Source organism: Aethalodelphis obliquidens, unplaced genomic scaffold, assembly GCF_003676395.1.
Source record: "Aethalodelphis obliquidens isolate GAN/ISIS:26980383/991018 unplaced genomic scaffold, ASM367639v1 scaffold23, whole genome shotgun sequence".
NCBI lineage: Eukaryota > Metazoa > Chordata > Mammalia > Artiodactyla > Delphinidae > Aethalodelphis > Aethalodelphis obliquidens.
The window spans coordinates 8,873,114-8,887,487 of NW_020837967.1; the positions used below are offsets into that span (position 1 = coordinate 8,873,114).

At 40.1% G+C, this 14,374-nt stretch overlaps 1 protein-coding gene across 3 annotated transcripts in view; it reads left to right on the forward strand.

Annotated features, from left to right (window-relative positions):
• Positions 1 to 374: 374 nt before the first annotated feature.
• The window catches only part of CUL2 (cullin 2), an 80,422-nt gene continuing 66,422 nt past the window's right edge, over positions 375 to 14,374 (forward strand). The window contains exon 1 of one of the 3 annotated variants that reach the window (XM_027121734.1): positions 375 to 478. The gene's annotated coding sequence lies outside the window, so the exon portion shown is untranslated. Of the gene's footprint in view, positions 479 to 526; positions 752 to 14,374 lie in introns of those variants that run through there. The other 2 variants (XM_027121732.1, XM_027121733.1) reach the window with 2 other exon arrangements.

Below are 14,374 nucleotides of genomic sequence, written 5' to 3' on the forward strand. Positions count from 1 at the left end.
TTTGCTAATACATATTGATCTTTTGAAAAGCCCATAGAAGTAGGTGGCAAGGAGATGGTGGTGTATCAGAATGTTCACATAGTTCTGATAGAACTCAAGGGATAAATCCTTGTGTTGAGACCACTTTTCTGACACACTGTTATCAGCAGTCCCTAACTTGGGGGTCCCCGGTCCCCCGCTCGGCGACAGAGAGGGCTCGAAGGCACTGGGAGCCGCTCGCAGCCGCTCGGAGCACGGGTCCCGTGGCCTTCCGCGATCGCACAAGAGCGGCCCTCGGCACTCGCCGTACGCGGACTCTACCATCGCCGGCGCAGGGGGGGTTGGAGGCCGCGGAAGAGGAGCTCCGAGGGCGGTTCGGGAAAGCCGGGCATTGGAGGACAGTTGTTTCACAGCTCGCATAGCCCGCCCGCCCTTCTCCCCTTTCCACTTCCCACAGCGCCGTCCCATCTGGGAGCTCTGCCGTGTTCCGCGGCGGCAGGTGAGTGCCCGGCCGCGGCCCCGGCCCGGGCCCCCCCCCCCCTTCTCGGCGGTGGCGGCGGCCGGCGGGGAGGCGCCTGCGCGCAGTAATGGCAGCGCGGTGAGCAGGGACGGAGCTGACAGCCGCCGCCGCCCACCCTCCTCGCCGGGCTTCGTCCTGCGCGCCCTCGGGCTGTCTCCCACCCCTGGCCCCTGCCCCGCGTCCCGCCTCTGCAGCAGGTAACCCGCTGAAGGCCCGGATCCGGTTGCGGGCACCGGGAAACTTCCCTTCCCGGTTAGTGGGTGGCGGGGCTGGGGCGGGGAGAGGAGTTGGGGGCACGGAGGGGGAGGGGAGGGATGGAGGGGCGGCTGGGGACCGGGTGTCCTGTGGGTGACCCCGGCTCCAGGAGCGCCAGCCCCGGAGCCCGGCCGCCCCCGGACTGCATCCCGGGCCTCCCAAGCCGGTCTTGGCCGCCCCTCCCTCGGCCTCATTTTCCTCTTAGGGAGGGAAGGTGCGAGTGCGTGTTCTCTGCTTATTTACGTCCTCACGCGGGCGCAGAGCTCTGGGGGTGGGGGGGGGGGGGGGGGGGGGGGGCGGCATCAGTCTCTTATATCCTTACTACGAGTGTTTTCACTTTTGTTTCCGCAGACAGCGAAGATTGATAGCTCTGGGGAGTAGTGTCCTATGTGCATGCTAGACCTGTCTCACCACTTAGGGTTTGGTGAAATTAGATCCTTAGACTCTCTTAAGAGCACTTAGTTACACACCAGGGAGTCTGCACCATTCCCCATCACCCCGCAAATACGTGCATGTACATAAAACATTTGCGAGTTGCAGGCTGTTGTTATCGTTAAATCCTCTCCTTTCCCCAGGGATTACTATTACCAGTTGAAGGACAGTACCTTGGAAGTTAAAATTTTGATAATAAGATAAAAACTATTAACATTTGCTACAGACTGTTTGACTTTACAGTGTAAGCATCTTTGAACTAGACCTGTCCCAAATCTACACTCATAGTAAGGTATGGGAAATAATCACTTAGTTCTCATTTACTACCGACTACGTAATAGGCATTTAAACACACTCAAAAGACTGCTCCTTCCTTTTTACAATCTCACAGTTCTTTCCAAGACAGACAGTTGAACAAATTGTTTATATTTTGCCTCTTTTGCCCAAATATAGTGTTTGGAAGACCCTTCCAAAAGAGTCAGAGATGAAATAGCAGATGTACACAGTGTCTTGAGTTAATCTTCTTCCCCCCACCCCCCGCCGCGAGATGCTGTTTATAAGTTGGGGGAACATCTCTGTAGTGTGCATGCACAAAGTATGTGAAAAATACCTTTTCTATGTCTTTGAATGTTCACTTGCATCTGAAATACTGTTATTTCACTCTCCACCCTTTGGTGATTTTTTCAGTGTTTTATATGGAAAGGTAGTTTATTCATGTTTTTTATCTTCACCAGTTTGTCACTAAATTAAATGCTGTGGACCTTCTTTAAAGTCAGTTTTGCCTTGTCTAACAGTTCAATATTTATTAAGCACCTGATTCGTATGCCAAGCATTACTGGAAGCATTAGGGATACAACCATAAACAAGACACATGAAATTTCTGCTTTCCTGGAGCTTCAATTCTGGGAGGTAAGGGAAAGTCAGAAAGTAATTAAGAAATAAAAGCAATTTCAGAGAATCATAAGTGCTATAAAGGAAGTAAAATAGGGAGTTGTGGTAGTGACTGGGACAGACTGCTTCAGATGCTGTGGTCAGGAAAGACCTGACTGAGGTGACTTTTGACCTGACACCTGAAAAGTGGGAAGGATTTAGCCTTTGGAAGTCTGAGGGAAGAGTGTTCCTGTCTGAGGGAACAGTAAATGGAAATCCCTAGAGGTGGTTTCAAGCTTGGGTTCGGCAAATTGAAAGAAACTCAGTGAAGGTGAGCTGGGACCCTCGCGAGAGAGAAGAGGTTAGGTGGTAGCCAGGGGTCAGGTCATGTGAGGTCTGTTATCCAAAGGAGCTTGCTTGGCTTTTATTCTTAAAGTACATTGAAAAGCTATTTCCTTTTTGTGAAGCTGGGAGTGATATGGTCTGGTTTACAATCTGACTGTGAAGGAGATTGGATAAGAGGAGAATAGCAGGGATACCAGTGAGAAGGCTGTGGCAGATTTGAGTAGTGACTGGAGTCCAGTAAAAAAGATTTTGAGATATATTTTATAGTTAAAAGTAGTGATTTGGCATGGTTGGATGGGAATGCAGTTGGTTGGGACAGGGGTGACTCCTGGGTTTGGGGCTTCACCTGGGGCTTGGTGATGCCACGTGTTGGGATGGGGAAGAAGTGAGGGAAGCAGGTTGTTGTATGGGGATAGGGTTGGAGGGGACGTGTTACATAGGACCTGTTAGATGTTCACGTGGAGTTGAGAAGCAGGCAGTTGGATATACACGTCTGGACTTCAGTGGAGAGGTTAGGGAGTCCTTCGTCCATTCAGCAAATAGTTTTCAAGTACTAGCTGTGGACTAGGCGGTGGGGGTGTGTAGTAGTGAAAAAATAGACAAAAATCTCTGCCTTCGTCAGATTTAAATTCTAGTAAGAGAAAGAGATGGGGAGTCATCCGCCTTTATCTGTTGGTTTATTATAATTATGTTTGGATAAAAACTACATTCACCTGATTCAGAATTTGAAATGTTTGATGGGATATAGAATGAAAATCTCCTCTATTTCTTGTCCCTGCAGTTTTTGTCAAGGCCAAATATGTTAGTGGTTTCTTACTCATCTTTCCAAAGATATATTTTGTGCACATGTAGGCAAATGTGTGTAGATTCTTTTCCCCATTTGGCTAAAGTGGAAGCATACTTTCCTTGCTTTGACACCTTGTATTTTTAAGAGTATTAAATAGTATTTAAAAGTTATGAAGCAGTATGAGACCACCTAAAGAAAGAATGTAGAAAGAAGAGGAGACAGTCCTGGGGCACTGCAACATTTTCTGATTTGGTCCCTGCCCTCTTTGAGTTTGGGAACTGCACATGTGGAGTTGTTTAAAGAGCTTTTATTTTTGTGAGGCTTTTTACAGAAGTTTGCACTGTTTGTGTGTGTGTGGGTGTGTGGGTGTGTTTCACCTTATCTGCCTATTTTCTTTACATGCTAAAATAATGTTTGATTATGATTGAAAGCAGCGTTTTCATGTATGTACTGTCAGTTAAATTCAGATAAATTAATGACAAGATCAAGCCCTTGAATGTTAATATTTTGAAGAAGTTTGGCTGATGTTAAATCTTAGAAAAACAAGCAGAAATTTGGAATGTTATCATGAGACATAACAAGTTATTGATACTTGAGATGTATGACTGAATTCTCTCTCAGTAACCAGTTAATAAACTATTTGTTCAGAGTGATCTGGCTCTTTGCCTGGGTTTGAATCTTAACAGTGATGTTTCTATTGCATTGCAGATGTTAGCATAATCTTTGTGTTATTATCTTAAAGAATACAGACCTTCCCCGATTTACGATGGTTTGACTTACAATTTTTCGACTTTATGATGGTACAAAAGTGATATGCCTTCAGTAGAAACCATACTTTGAATTTTGATCTTTTCTTGGGCTAGCAATATGGAGTATGATAATCTCGTGATGCTGGGCAGTGAGCCTCAGATCCCAGTCAGCCTAGCAATTACGAGGGTGAACAACCAATATACTTAGAATCATTCTGTGCCCATAAAACCATTCTGTTTTTCACTTTCAGTACAGTAGTCAAAAAATTACATGAGATATTCAATACTTTATTATAAAGTAGGCTTTGTGTTAGATGATTTTGCCCAACCGTGGACTCATGTAAGTGTCCTGAGCACGTGTAAGGTAGGCTAGGCTCAGCTATGATGTTCGTAGGTTAGGTATATTAAATGCATTTCAACCTAACGATATTTTTAACTTCTGATGGGTTTAGTGGGATGTAACCTGATCTTAAGTTGAAGAAGATCTGTATATAGATTCAAACTATGTTACTACTGTGTATTTGGAAAGGCCTGTTGGAGATACTAGAACAGTGAAGTTCCTTTGATTCTTAAAAATTTTGAGGCAGTGAGTAGTGTTAAGATCATGATATTAGCATCTGCAACAACTTTTGGGTGCAGTTAAACCCTGTTGTTTGACCTGGAGGAGGGGAGATGGAATATTCTGTAAGTTGCTTTAAGCTTTGTTATTTTGAAGAATGAAAAAATCCAGACTTACTGTGTTCTCTACTGAATTTATAATACTTTTTATATTGGTTGGCATTTTGGTTTTCAGTTAGCTGTCTTTAGCCACATAACTTCCTATGTAAATTGATCTGCCTCTTTTTTTTCGGAGATTGTTCTTGATTTATGAACTGTTTTGTTTATGAACTGTTTTGTTCAGTTTGATTCTTGTGGTTATTTTTGTTATTGTTACCTCCTTTGTTTTCTTTTTTGTCTGAGATAAGTAAGCAGCTAGTTTCTAGGTTGGAGAAATATAATCTTTGGTAGAAAATATTTAATATTTCTTTTTGAAGCATTAGACACTAATTACTATGAAACGTGTGGTGAATGTGTTAAGCCTACTTGAACTCTGGAAATGTATAGATGTTAATGTCCTATTTGAAGATTTTAGTTATCCAAGGGATTTTCATTTATATTCTTTAACATTGTAAATGATGTTACTGTTGTTATTTAATCATTGGATTATAGCCTGATTGTGTGTCGGAATTTTTCATCAATCAGGCTAATAGTTTATCATTTTTGTTTCTCTTATCATCTGTATGCTTCTTGAAGGCAGCATCTCTAGTACTTGGTAGAGAGAGGTCTGAATATTGTAAATACTTAATAAATATCTATTAACTCAGTGACTTAAGTCCTGTTCCAATGTAGGTTGCTTTTCAAATAGCGAAATGTTGGATTTACCCTGTATAGATATTCCTTGAATTTTTCAACTTTGTTTTACTTCAGTTGAAAAAAAGTACAAGATACTTAAAATTTTATTTATTTATTTATTTAGTTTTGGCTGCACTGTGCAGCATATGGAATTTTCCCATCTGTGCCCCCTGCAGTGAAAGTGTGGAGTCTTAACCCCTGGACCACCAGGGAAGTCCCCCCAAGTTTTTTAAATGTTGGAGTAATTTTAGACTTACAGAGAAGTTGCACAAATAGTACAGAGAGCCCAAGTATACTTTTCCCCCAGCCTTTTGTAATGTTAACAGCTTACATAACCAGAGCACAATGATAAAAATGAGGATAACTAACATTGTTACAATACTGTTAAACTACAGACCTTATTTGAATCTCACCAGTTTTTCCTGTAATGTCCTTTACCTCTTTCAAGATTCAATCCAGGATCAGACGCAGCATTTAGCATGTGTCTCCCTAGTCTCTTCTGATCTGTGGTAGTCTTTTCTCATCTTCCATCACCTTCATGCTTGTGATGAGTGTGGTCAGTTATTTTGTAGAATGTCTCTCAACTTTGGTTTGTCTGATGTTTTCTCATAGTTAGATTGAGGTTGTACATTTTTGTCAGGAATACTAGAGAAGTGATGCTGAGTCCTACTCAATGCGTCACATCACAGGATACAGGGTGTCAGTATATCCTATTAGAGGTGATGTTGACTCTCATTAAGGTCATGTCTGTTAAATTTCTCTGCTTGTAAAGTTACTGTTTTTCTCTTTGTAATTACTGGATATCTTGGGGGAGATTGAAACTGTGCAGAAATCCTGTTCTCAAATTTTTGCCCATTCGTTGCAGCATCCTTTGGTAGTTCTTGCTTGTAATAATTATTATAGTAGTGTTCACCTGATGGCAATTTTATATATTTCTCATTTCCTTCTACACTTATTAATTGGAATTCTTCTATAAGGGAGAACTGTCCCTTCTCCATATTTGTTTATTCCGTAATTTGTTTGTATCAGTGTTGGGTCATAGATATTTGTTTTACTCTATGGTTTATAATCTAATTCTATCATTATTTATTTTATCGCTCAATTGTTCCACTGTGGCTTTCAGGTTAGCTCTTTGTCTTTTGGACATCCCCCATCCTCTTTAGGAAAGCACTTCTATTTTCTGGCATCATAAGATGTCCAGGCTCATATTTTCCCTGCTGCAGCCCTGGAACCAATCACTTCTCCAAACGCTGGTTCCTTCTGTTGGAGAATGGTATCTAGAAACCAAGATCTGGATGCTGTGTGTGTTCATTGCCACTGGGGTGTCATTGCTCCTAGGCCCGCTCAGTGAGCAGAGCGAGAACTATATATGTATACTAATCCATGCATACACAAACGTCTATGTTTATCTCTATATCTTTTTATCTTTGTGTGTGTGTTAAAAACCATGAGTTCACACTGATAACTCTGATTCCAATCAAGCACTATAGCATTTACACTAGCTATCCCCTTTTATTTATGACTACTATTTTCTGACAGAAATAGAGCATACTTTTCTAATAGTCATAATAATGTATGTAGTATAAAGTTACCAAAATAATGAATCCAAGGTTTTTAGATATATGTGACTTAATTTAGCTCTCAGAATAGGATAACAAATACTGCAAGTCATTGGGTTGTGCAAAGAGAGGATAATTAGAGTAACCATTTTTAATATTTGGATAGAAAGTCAGGCCTAGAAAAAAAATGCACTCTTAATTGGATTATATGTGAAAAGGCTTATTGGTCATAGCCTTGTCTAGCCTGCATGCCAAACTGGGCTTGCCTACCCATGAGAGACTCAGACAAATTCAGGTTCTCTAACTCATCCCTGATACGTATATAAGAATTTTTTTTTTTGGCCTCCCTGGTGGCACAGTGGTTGAGAGTCCGCCTGCTGATGCAGGGGACACGGGTTCGTGCCCCATTCTGGGAAGATCCCACATGCCACGGAGCGGCTAGGCCCGTGAGCCATGGCCGCTGAGCCTGCGCATCCGGATCCTGTGCTCCGGAACGGGAGATGCCACAACAGTGAGAGGCCCGGGTACCGCAAAACAAAAGAATTTTTTTTTTTAAGGCTGGTTGGTATCTTAGATTCCTTGCTTAGATTGTTAAAAATGGAAAAAAGTGAGAAAGCAAGTGAAGAAGACATTAAACTTCATGCTGATAGGAGCAATGTGAAAACTTGGAAAGAAATACTGTCTGTGTAGATGTGTGGGAGAGTCTCAAGTTCATTGAGGAGAGAAGGGTCTTTAATTCTGGTCAAATTAGCTTTATTTTGGAAGCAAATGTCTTCTGTAACTTTTTTGTTGTATTATAAGTACATTCCCTACTTACCACTGTCCCCCTTCCCTTTTTTTGAGACTGAGGTTTTCATCTTGCACTATACATTTTGCCAACTGGGATGACAGACTGCTGTATTTCTCTTTACTGTTTTCTACACCAGTTTCCTCCTTTTTTTTTTTTTTAAGCATACTACTAGAAATTCTTAGGTAGGAAAGTCATGTGATGGAGATGACATTTGTGGTGTGGATCTTGTGTGTCAAACCTCATTGCAACAGTAAGCTTTGTACCCTGAGCCTCCAACTAACAAAGGTACCTCTTAGCTATAGCTAATGGATCACACATTCAGTACATAAGATGGAAGTATTTAGATGCATTCTTGGAGCTTATTTTCATATGAAATCATGGTAGCATTTTTGGTCAGTGTACACTAGAGACAGCCCTTGAAATGGAAAATATTGCAAAGTTAATAATGCTCTTTGATTGGGTCTTAAGTATTTTCCTTATTTTGTGTATTTAGAATATAACCTGCTCAATAAGCCCCCTGAATGTCATTTTGAAAACTAACTATGGTATGTTGACTTACCTGAAATTTTTTTAGTCCCCAGTATTATATCTTTTTGGTAATTTTTGGAATGCCAAATTTTTGTTGCTGGTACTGATCAATACTGAAATAAAAAATTATCATTTGCTAGTTTTTTGGTTTTGTTTTGTTTTTTTAACTAAAAAGAGACTCACAACTTTAAGCGTTTAGCCATTTACATTATTGATAATTATACTTTTGGAAGGCAACTGAAATGTTTATCAGTAGTTAAGCTGTAGTCATACTGATCAGTATGTTAAACATGTTATACATTTTACTAAAATAGTTTATACTTCAAATAAAATATCTAATTATGCACCAATGTCAGTTCTAGGCTTAAAATGGAATGTTTTGAGATTCTGTTACTGCTTTACCTGCTGAAATGTAATTATCCAAGTCACTTCTTTGTATGAAAAATGTCTAAGTGAAGAACTACACAGTATCACTCCAAATTAAAATCCATCTGATCTTTGCAAAGTTATATCTTTTGTATTTCTGCTATTACTAGTAACTTTGTTTTTAAAACATTTTTGGAGTGGGAATTTTGTTAGGCTGTGTTAACACATCATACTTTGGGGCAGTACCATGTTATTTTGGAGCTCTTTCAGCCTCAGTACCTAAAACTCACTGGAAAGTTAAGATTTTCAGGAGAAAGGAAAGGTTAGTGACAGGTCACCTTTCAGTGTTCTGAGGAGTGAGGTATGTGTATGAGGAGAAAAACTTTAAAAGCAAAAGAGATTTTAGAACATTGCTATCAGAAATCTGGATAGCTTATTAATTTGATTTTCCTGATTGCTTCTTTATTTTCATCTTTACTTTGGATTACCTAGCTATTCTCTTAGAACTGGTAACCGATTTAAAAGTCTTTGTTGTCAGAATATTAGTAAAGTATTTATTGACTTTCATGGGAAGTCAGTGATAAATTAAGAAAGCACAGAGAAGTTTTATTTTTTCTTAAATGATAATTGATAGATAATAAGGATTGTAAGTTAAAAGTCTTTGAAGAATTGTAAGCAGAGGGTATGATATTATCAGACTTGCATTTTTGGAAAGCTTACATTGGCCACAGTATTTGGAATGTAACAAGGGGGCAAAAGAGGATACAGGTGGCTCATTTAGGAGGCAGTAGTTGGGTGAGAGGTGGTGGTTTGGATTAGGGTGATGTCAGTGGGAATGGGAAGTAGTGGTTGGATTCAAGAAATGGTTAGAAGATAGGGTTGATAGGACTTATTCATTGATTTGAAGAAGAGAGTAAGAGAAATCAAGAATGATTAATAAAATTTCTACCTTGAGGAGCTAGATGTATGAAAATATTTATTAAGATGTGAAATACTGGAAATGGATGGACATGTTGAGTTTGAGGGGTCAGGTTTATTGAGGTATAACTTACACATAGTAAAGTTCACCCTAAAAAGATACACAGTTATTTGAATTTTGACAAATTTATATGGTCACATAACCACCACCACAATCAAGATATAGAATATCTTATCACCCCAGAAGTTTCCTATTTGCTCCTTTGTAGTCCATCCTGAGTCTCTGACAACCAGTAATCTGATGTATGTCCTATATTTTTGCCTTTTTCAGCAGCCATACAATACGTAGCCTAATGAGTCTGTCTACTTTCACTTGGCATAATGCTTTTGAGAATCACCCATTGTTGTCCACATGATTTGGTCCATTTTAATGTTGAATAGTACACCATTGTGTGAAAGCACCACATTTTGTTTTCCATTCACTAGTTGATGGCACATTTGGGTTTCTGGGTTTTGGTAGTCATGAATAAAGGTGCTCTAAAATTTTGTGTTTAGGTTTTTCTGTAAATGTATGTCTTCATTTCTCATCTATAAATAGCCAGGAATGGGATTGCTGGGTCACATGGGAAGTGTTTGCTTAATTTTAATAGAAACTGCCTAAGTGGTTATTTCATTTTAAATTCCCACCTGCAGCAAATGAGAGTTTCAGTTGCTCCATGTCTCATCTGCATTTGATACTGTCAGAATTTTTGAGCCATTCTAATAAGTGTATAGTGGTATCTTGTTGAAGTTGTTTTTGTTTGTTTGTTTGTTTGTTTGTTTTTTGCGTTACGCGGGCCTCTCACTGTTGTGGCCTCTCCCGTTGCGGAGCACAGGCTCCGGACGTGCAGGCTCAGCGGCCATGGCTCACGGGCCCAGCCGCTCCGCGGCAGGTGGGATCCTCCCGGACCGGGGCACGAACCCGCGTCCCCTGCATTGGCAGGCGGACTCTCAACCACTGCGCCACCAGGGAAGCCCTGATACCACTCTTGATAGAGAATTCTAGGTGGTTAGTCATTTTCCCTGAGAATTTTGAAGGCATTGCTTTATATTACCTTCCAGCTTCCAGTGTTGCTCTTGTAAATCTAAAGACTTTAATTTATGTAGTCGTTTTTTCCTTTCTGAAAACTTACGGAATCTTTTCTTTACCCCCAGTGTTTTAATGTGTCAAAAAGAGGTGCCTTGTTATTTATTTTTAAAATCAAATATTCTGGGTATTCAGTATGCCCTTTTAAGTTGGAAAACTAATGTTCATTAGTTCTGGGATATTTTTTCTTTGATAATTACCTCTCATTCTAATTTTCCAGAATGCATATTAATTGAATGTTAGACCTTTTGGATTAATACTACTTTTTTTTTAAGCTTTCTGATTTCTTTTATCTGCTTCCCCCCATATTTATGGAACTGTTAATGATGATGATGGTGAAGATTTTTTTTTTTACCCTTTTACTTTGGAAAATCGCAAACATACACAGAAAATGCATATTATAATAATCCCTCATGTACTTATCACTCATTCTCAACAATTATCAATTCATAAACAAGCTGTTTAATTTTGAAGCAGATCTCAGACAGCATTTATTACATCCATAAATATTTTGGCATGTGTCTCTGACAGATAAGGACTCTCAGTTTTAAAGCTCTCATAATTATTGTTATAAACATTATTTTTTAAAGTCATCAAATATCCCATCAGTTTATAAATTTCCAGGGTTATCATAAATATAATTTTTAAAAGGAGCTTAAATCTAGATCCAAATAAGATCAGTCACACTGTGGTAGATGAATGTGCCTTTTTAGTCTATTTTAGTTCAGTTTCCATTCCACATATATCTCTCTCCCACTCTCATTTTCTTTTCTCTCTTTTCCTCTTATGTGTGTGCATAGTTTATTGAAGAAATCTGATTATCCAGTAGTTTCCTGCAGTCTGGATTTTGCTGACTTGCAGGTTGATGGTTAGTAATGCTTATATGTATAATATGTATAGCATAGGAGGAATTCAGAAGGTATTTAGTAAACGGTAGTTAATGGTAATAGTGTAATTTTCTTCTCTTATCAACTAGTATAGCAGTTGTAACTTAAATTGTGTTATTAGTATCTTTAGAAGAAAACCTTGTTAATGTCAACATAAAAAGAGCTTACTGGGCTTCCCTGGTGGTGCAGTGGTTGAGAGTCCGCCTGCCGATGCAGGGGACGCGGGTTCGTGCCCCGGTCCGGGAAGATCCCACATGCCACGGAGAGGCTGGGCCCGTGAGCCATGGCCGCTGGGCCTGCGCGTCTGGAGCCTGTGCTCCGCAACGGGAGAGGCCACAACAGTGAGAGGCCCACATACTGCAAAAAGAAAAAAAAGAGCTTACTAATTCATAAAAAAAAAACTATTTAACTTAAAATTACTGATATTAAACTAGGCACTTCAATTTTGGAGGACTCATCACATATCATATCAAACTTAGTAGAATGAATCCAGATACAGCCAAACAATGAAATGCTATTAAGATTAAAGAAACCCTTGTGTATTAAAATGGAATACTTTCCCAAATATACTGTTAAGTGAATATATTGTTAAGTAAGCAGTGTAATACCATTTATGTAAAACAAGTAGAAAAAGACCCTCTCTATATTCATTTATGTAAAAAGGGGGAATAACAATATATATGTATAAAATACCCTCAGACACATATAATATATGCCTCTGGTGATGGGAGCTGGTGACTAGAGCATGGGAGTGAGAGGAAGACTGAGATTTCAGAATTTACAACCATGTAAATATACCTTTTCTCCCCTCCCCTCCACGTTAAATTGCTCCAAAGTTTTTTGTTTGTTTGTTTTTTTGTGGTACTCGGGCCTTTCCGGTTGCGGAGCACAGGCTCCGGACGTGCAGGCTCAGCGGCCATGGCTCACGGGCCCAGCCGCTCTGCAGCATGTGGGATCTTCCCGGACCGGGGCACGAACCCTGGCGGACTCTTAACCACTGCGCCACCAGGGAAGCCCGCTCCAAAGTTTTTGATATGATTATTTCACCTTAAGTGTCTGACAGCTTTATTGAGTTATGCTTCACATACCATTTCAGTGTACTCTTGAACGGTACAATTCAGTGGTTTTTAGCGCATTCACAGGGTTGTACAAACATGATGACAATCAATACTAGAACATTTTCATCACCTAATTAGCAATCACTTCCCATTTTTCTCCAAGTCCTCTAGCCCTGTGCAACCACTGAAATACTTCCTGTGTCTGTGGATTTGCCTATTCTGGATATTTCATGTACGTAAGTGGAATCCTAAAACATGTGGTCTTTTGTGACCAACTTTATTCACATAGTGTGTTTTCAAGGTTCATCTGTATTGTAGCATCTATTAGTACTCCATTCTCTTGTATTACAGAATAATAATCTGTTGTATGGATGTACTGCATTTTATTTATCCATTTATTGCTCGATAGACATTTGAGTTATTTCCACTTTTTTGGCCTTTACGAATAATGCTGCTCTGAACATCCATCTAAGAATGGATTATCACTGCACATAAACCCATTCTATCAGGAACCTGTTGGTCTCAGCAGAGAAGTCAATGCCAGTCTGATTCTGCTAAAACTTCAATAAAGCTAAAAGGTAATCTGTGCAACCATTAAAATAATTTATAAGCAGGGTGTGTAGTATGATTCTATTTTTATAAGGGGAGGAAAGGAATGTGAAGCAGACAGTGACAGCTTTTTGATAGACAGTTACAGAATAGTCCCTACCTTGAAGAAACACTCATAATCACAGTTGAGCATGGTTTAATCCTCTAATAGAGTTCTGAAGTAATGCATAAGAGGGCACCTTACCTAGCTTACGTGGGCCCAGAAAATTTCTTGAAAGCAGATATTCTGGGCCAAGGCTGAACTATCAGTAGGAGTTAGGGGAATGGGTGGAAAGGGGGAGGCAAGGAGAAGAGAAGAATTTTAGGTACAGAAAACAATGAGGATAAACGGCAGGGTGTGTGAATCAGCCTGTTGTGTTCAGTGACCTCTAAGCAGAGAAGTTACCAGATTATGATGTCAAGGAAGGGAGTCCCATGAGAAGAGCAAGGTGGAGAGGTGCTTTAGTCCAAGGTCAAACCATGGAAGCTTGGTGGGCCATGTTGCCAATGAGCTTAAACCGGATGCTATCTATAGTGGACAATCACAAACAGCTTTCAGTACCAGAGTGACATAGTCAGCTCTGTGGTTTACGTAGGTTATTTTTGTTTCTGAGTGCCAGATCCAAGAGTCTAACTTTCTTGAAGGTCAAGAACTTTGTTTATTGACCACTGTATCCTCAGCCTAGTACAACGCCTGGCATGTATCTAAGTATTCACTAAGGATGTTAGTAAGGCAGTATAGTTGTATATTGCAGTTGAGGGCAGGGGTTACAGCACGGGTCTGAATAGCTCCATGACCTTAAAGCAAGTTTCTTAATCACTCTGTGATCAGTTTTCTTATCTAGAAAATGGGGAGAACATTGGACCCTACCTAATCAGTTTGTTGGGAGGATTAAGTGAACTTACATAAAGCACTTAGATTTGTGTTTGGCTTATAGTAAGTACTGTGTAAATATTAACAGTTGTTAGTATTTCTTTGATAAAGATTAATACAAACTGGAACTGCTGAGGGCCTGATCTCAGAGCATTCATAGGGTTGCACAGGAATGGATGGATTTAAGAAGTATTGAGTAACACAGTTAGATAGGATGTGTGAATAAGGGTGAGACGGAGTTAAGGTTAATTTTCTGATTTAGAGCTAGAGCTTTAGGTTTCCCCCTTCCCCCAGTGCGCGCGCGCACACACACACACACACACACACACACACACACACACACACACACAC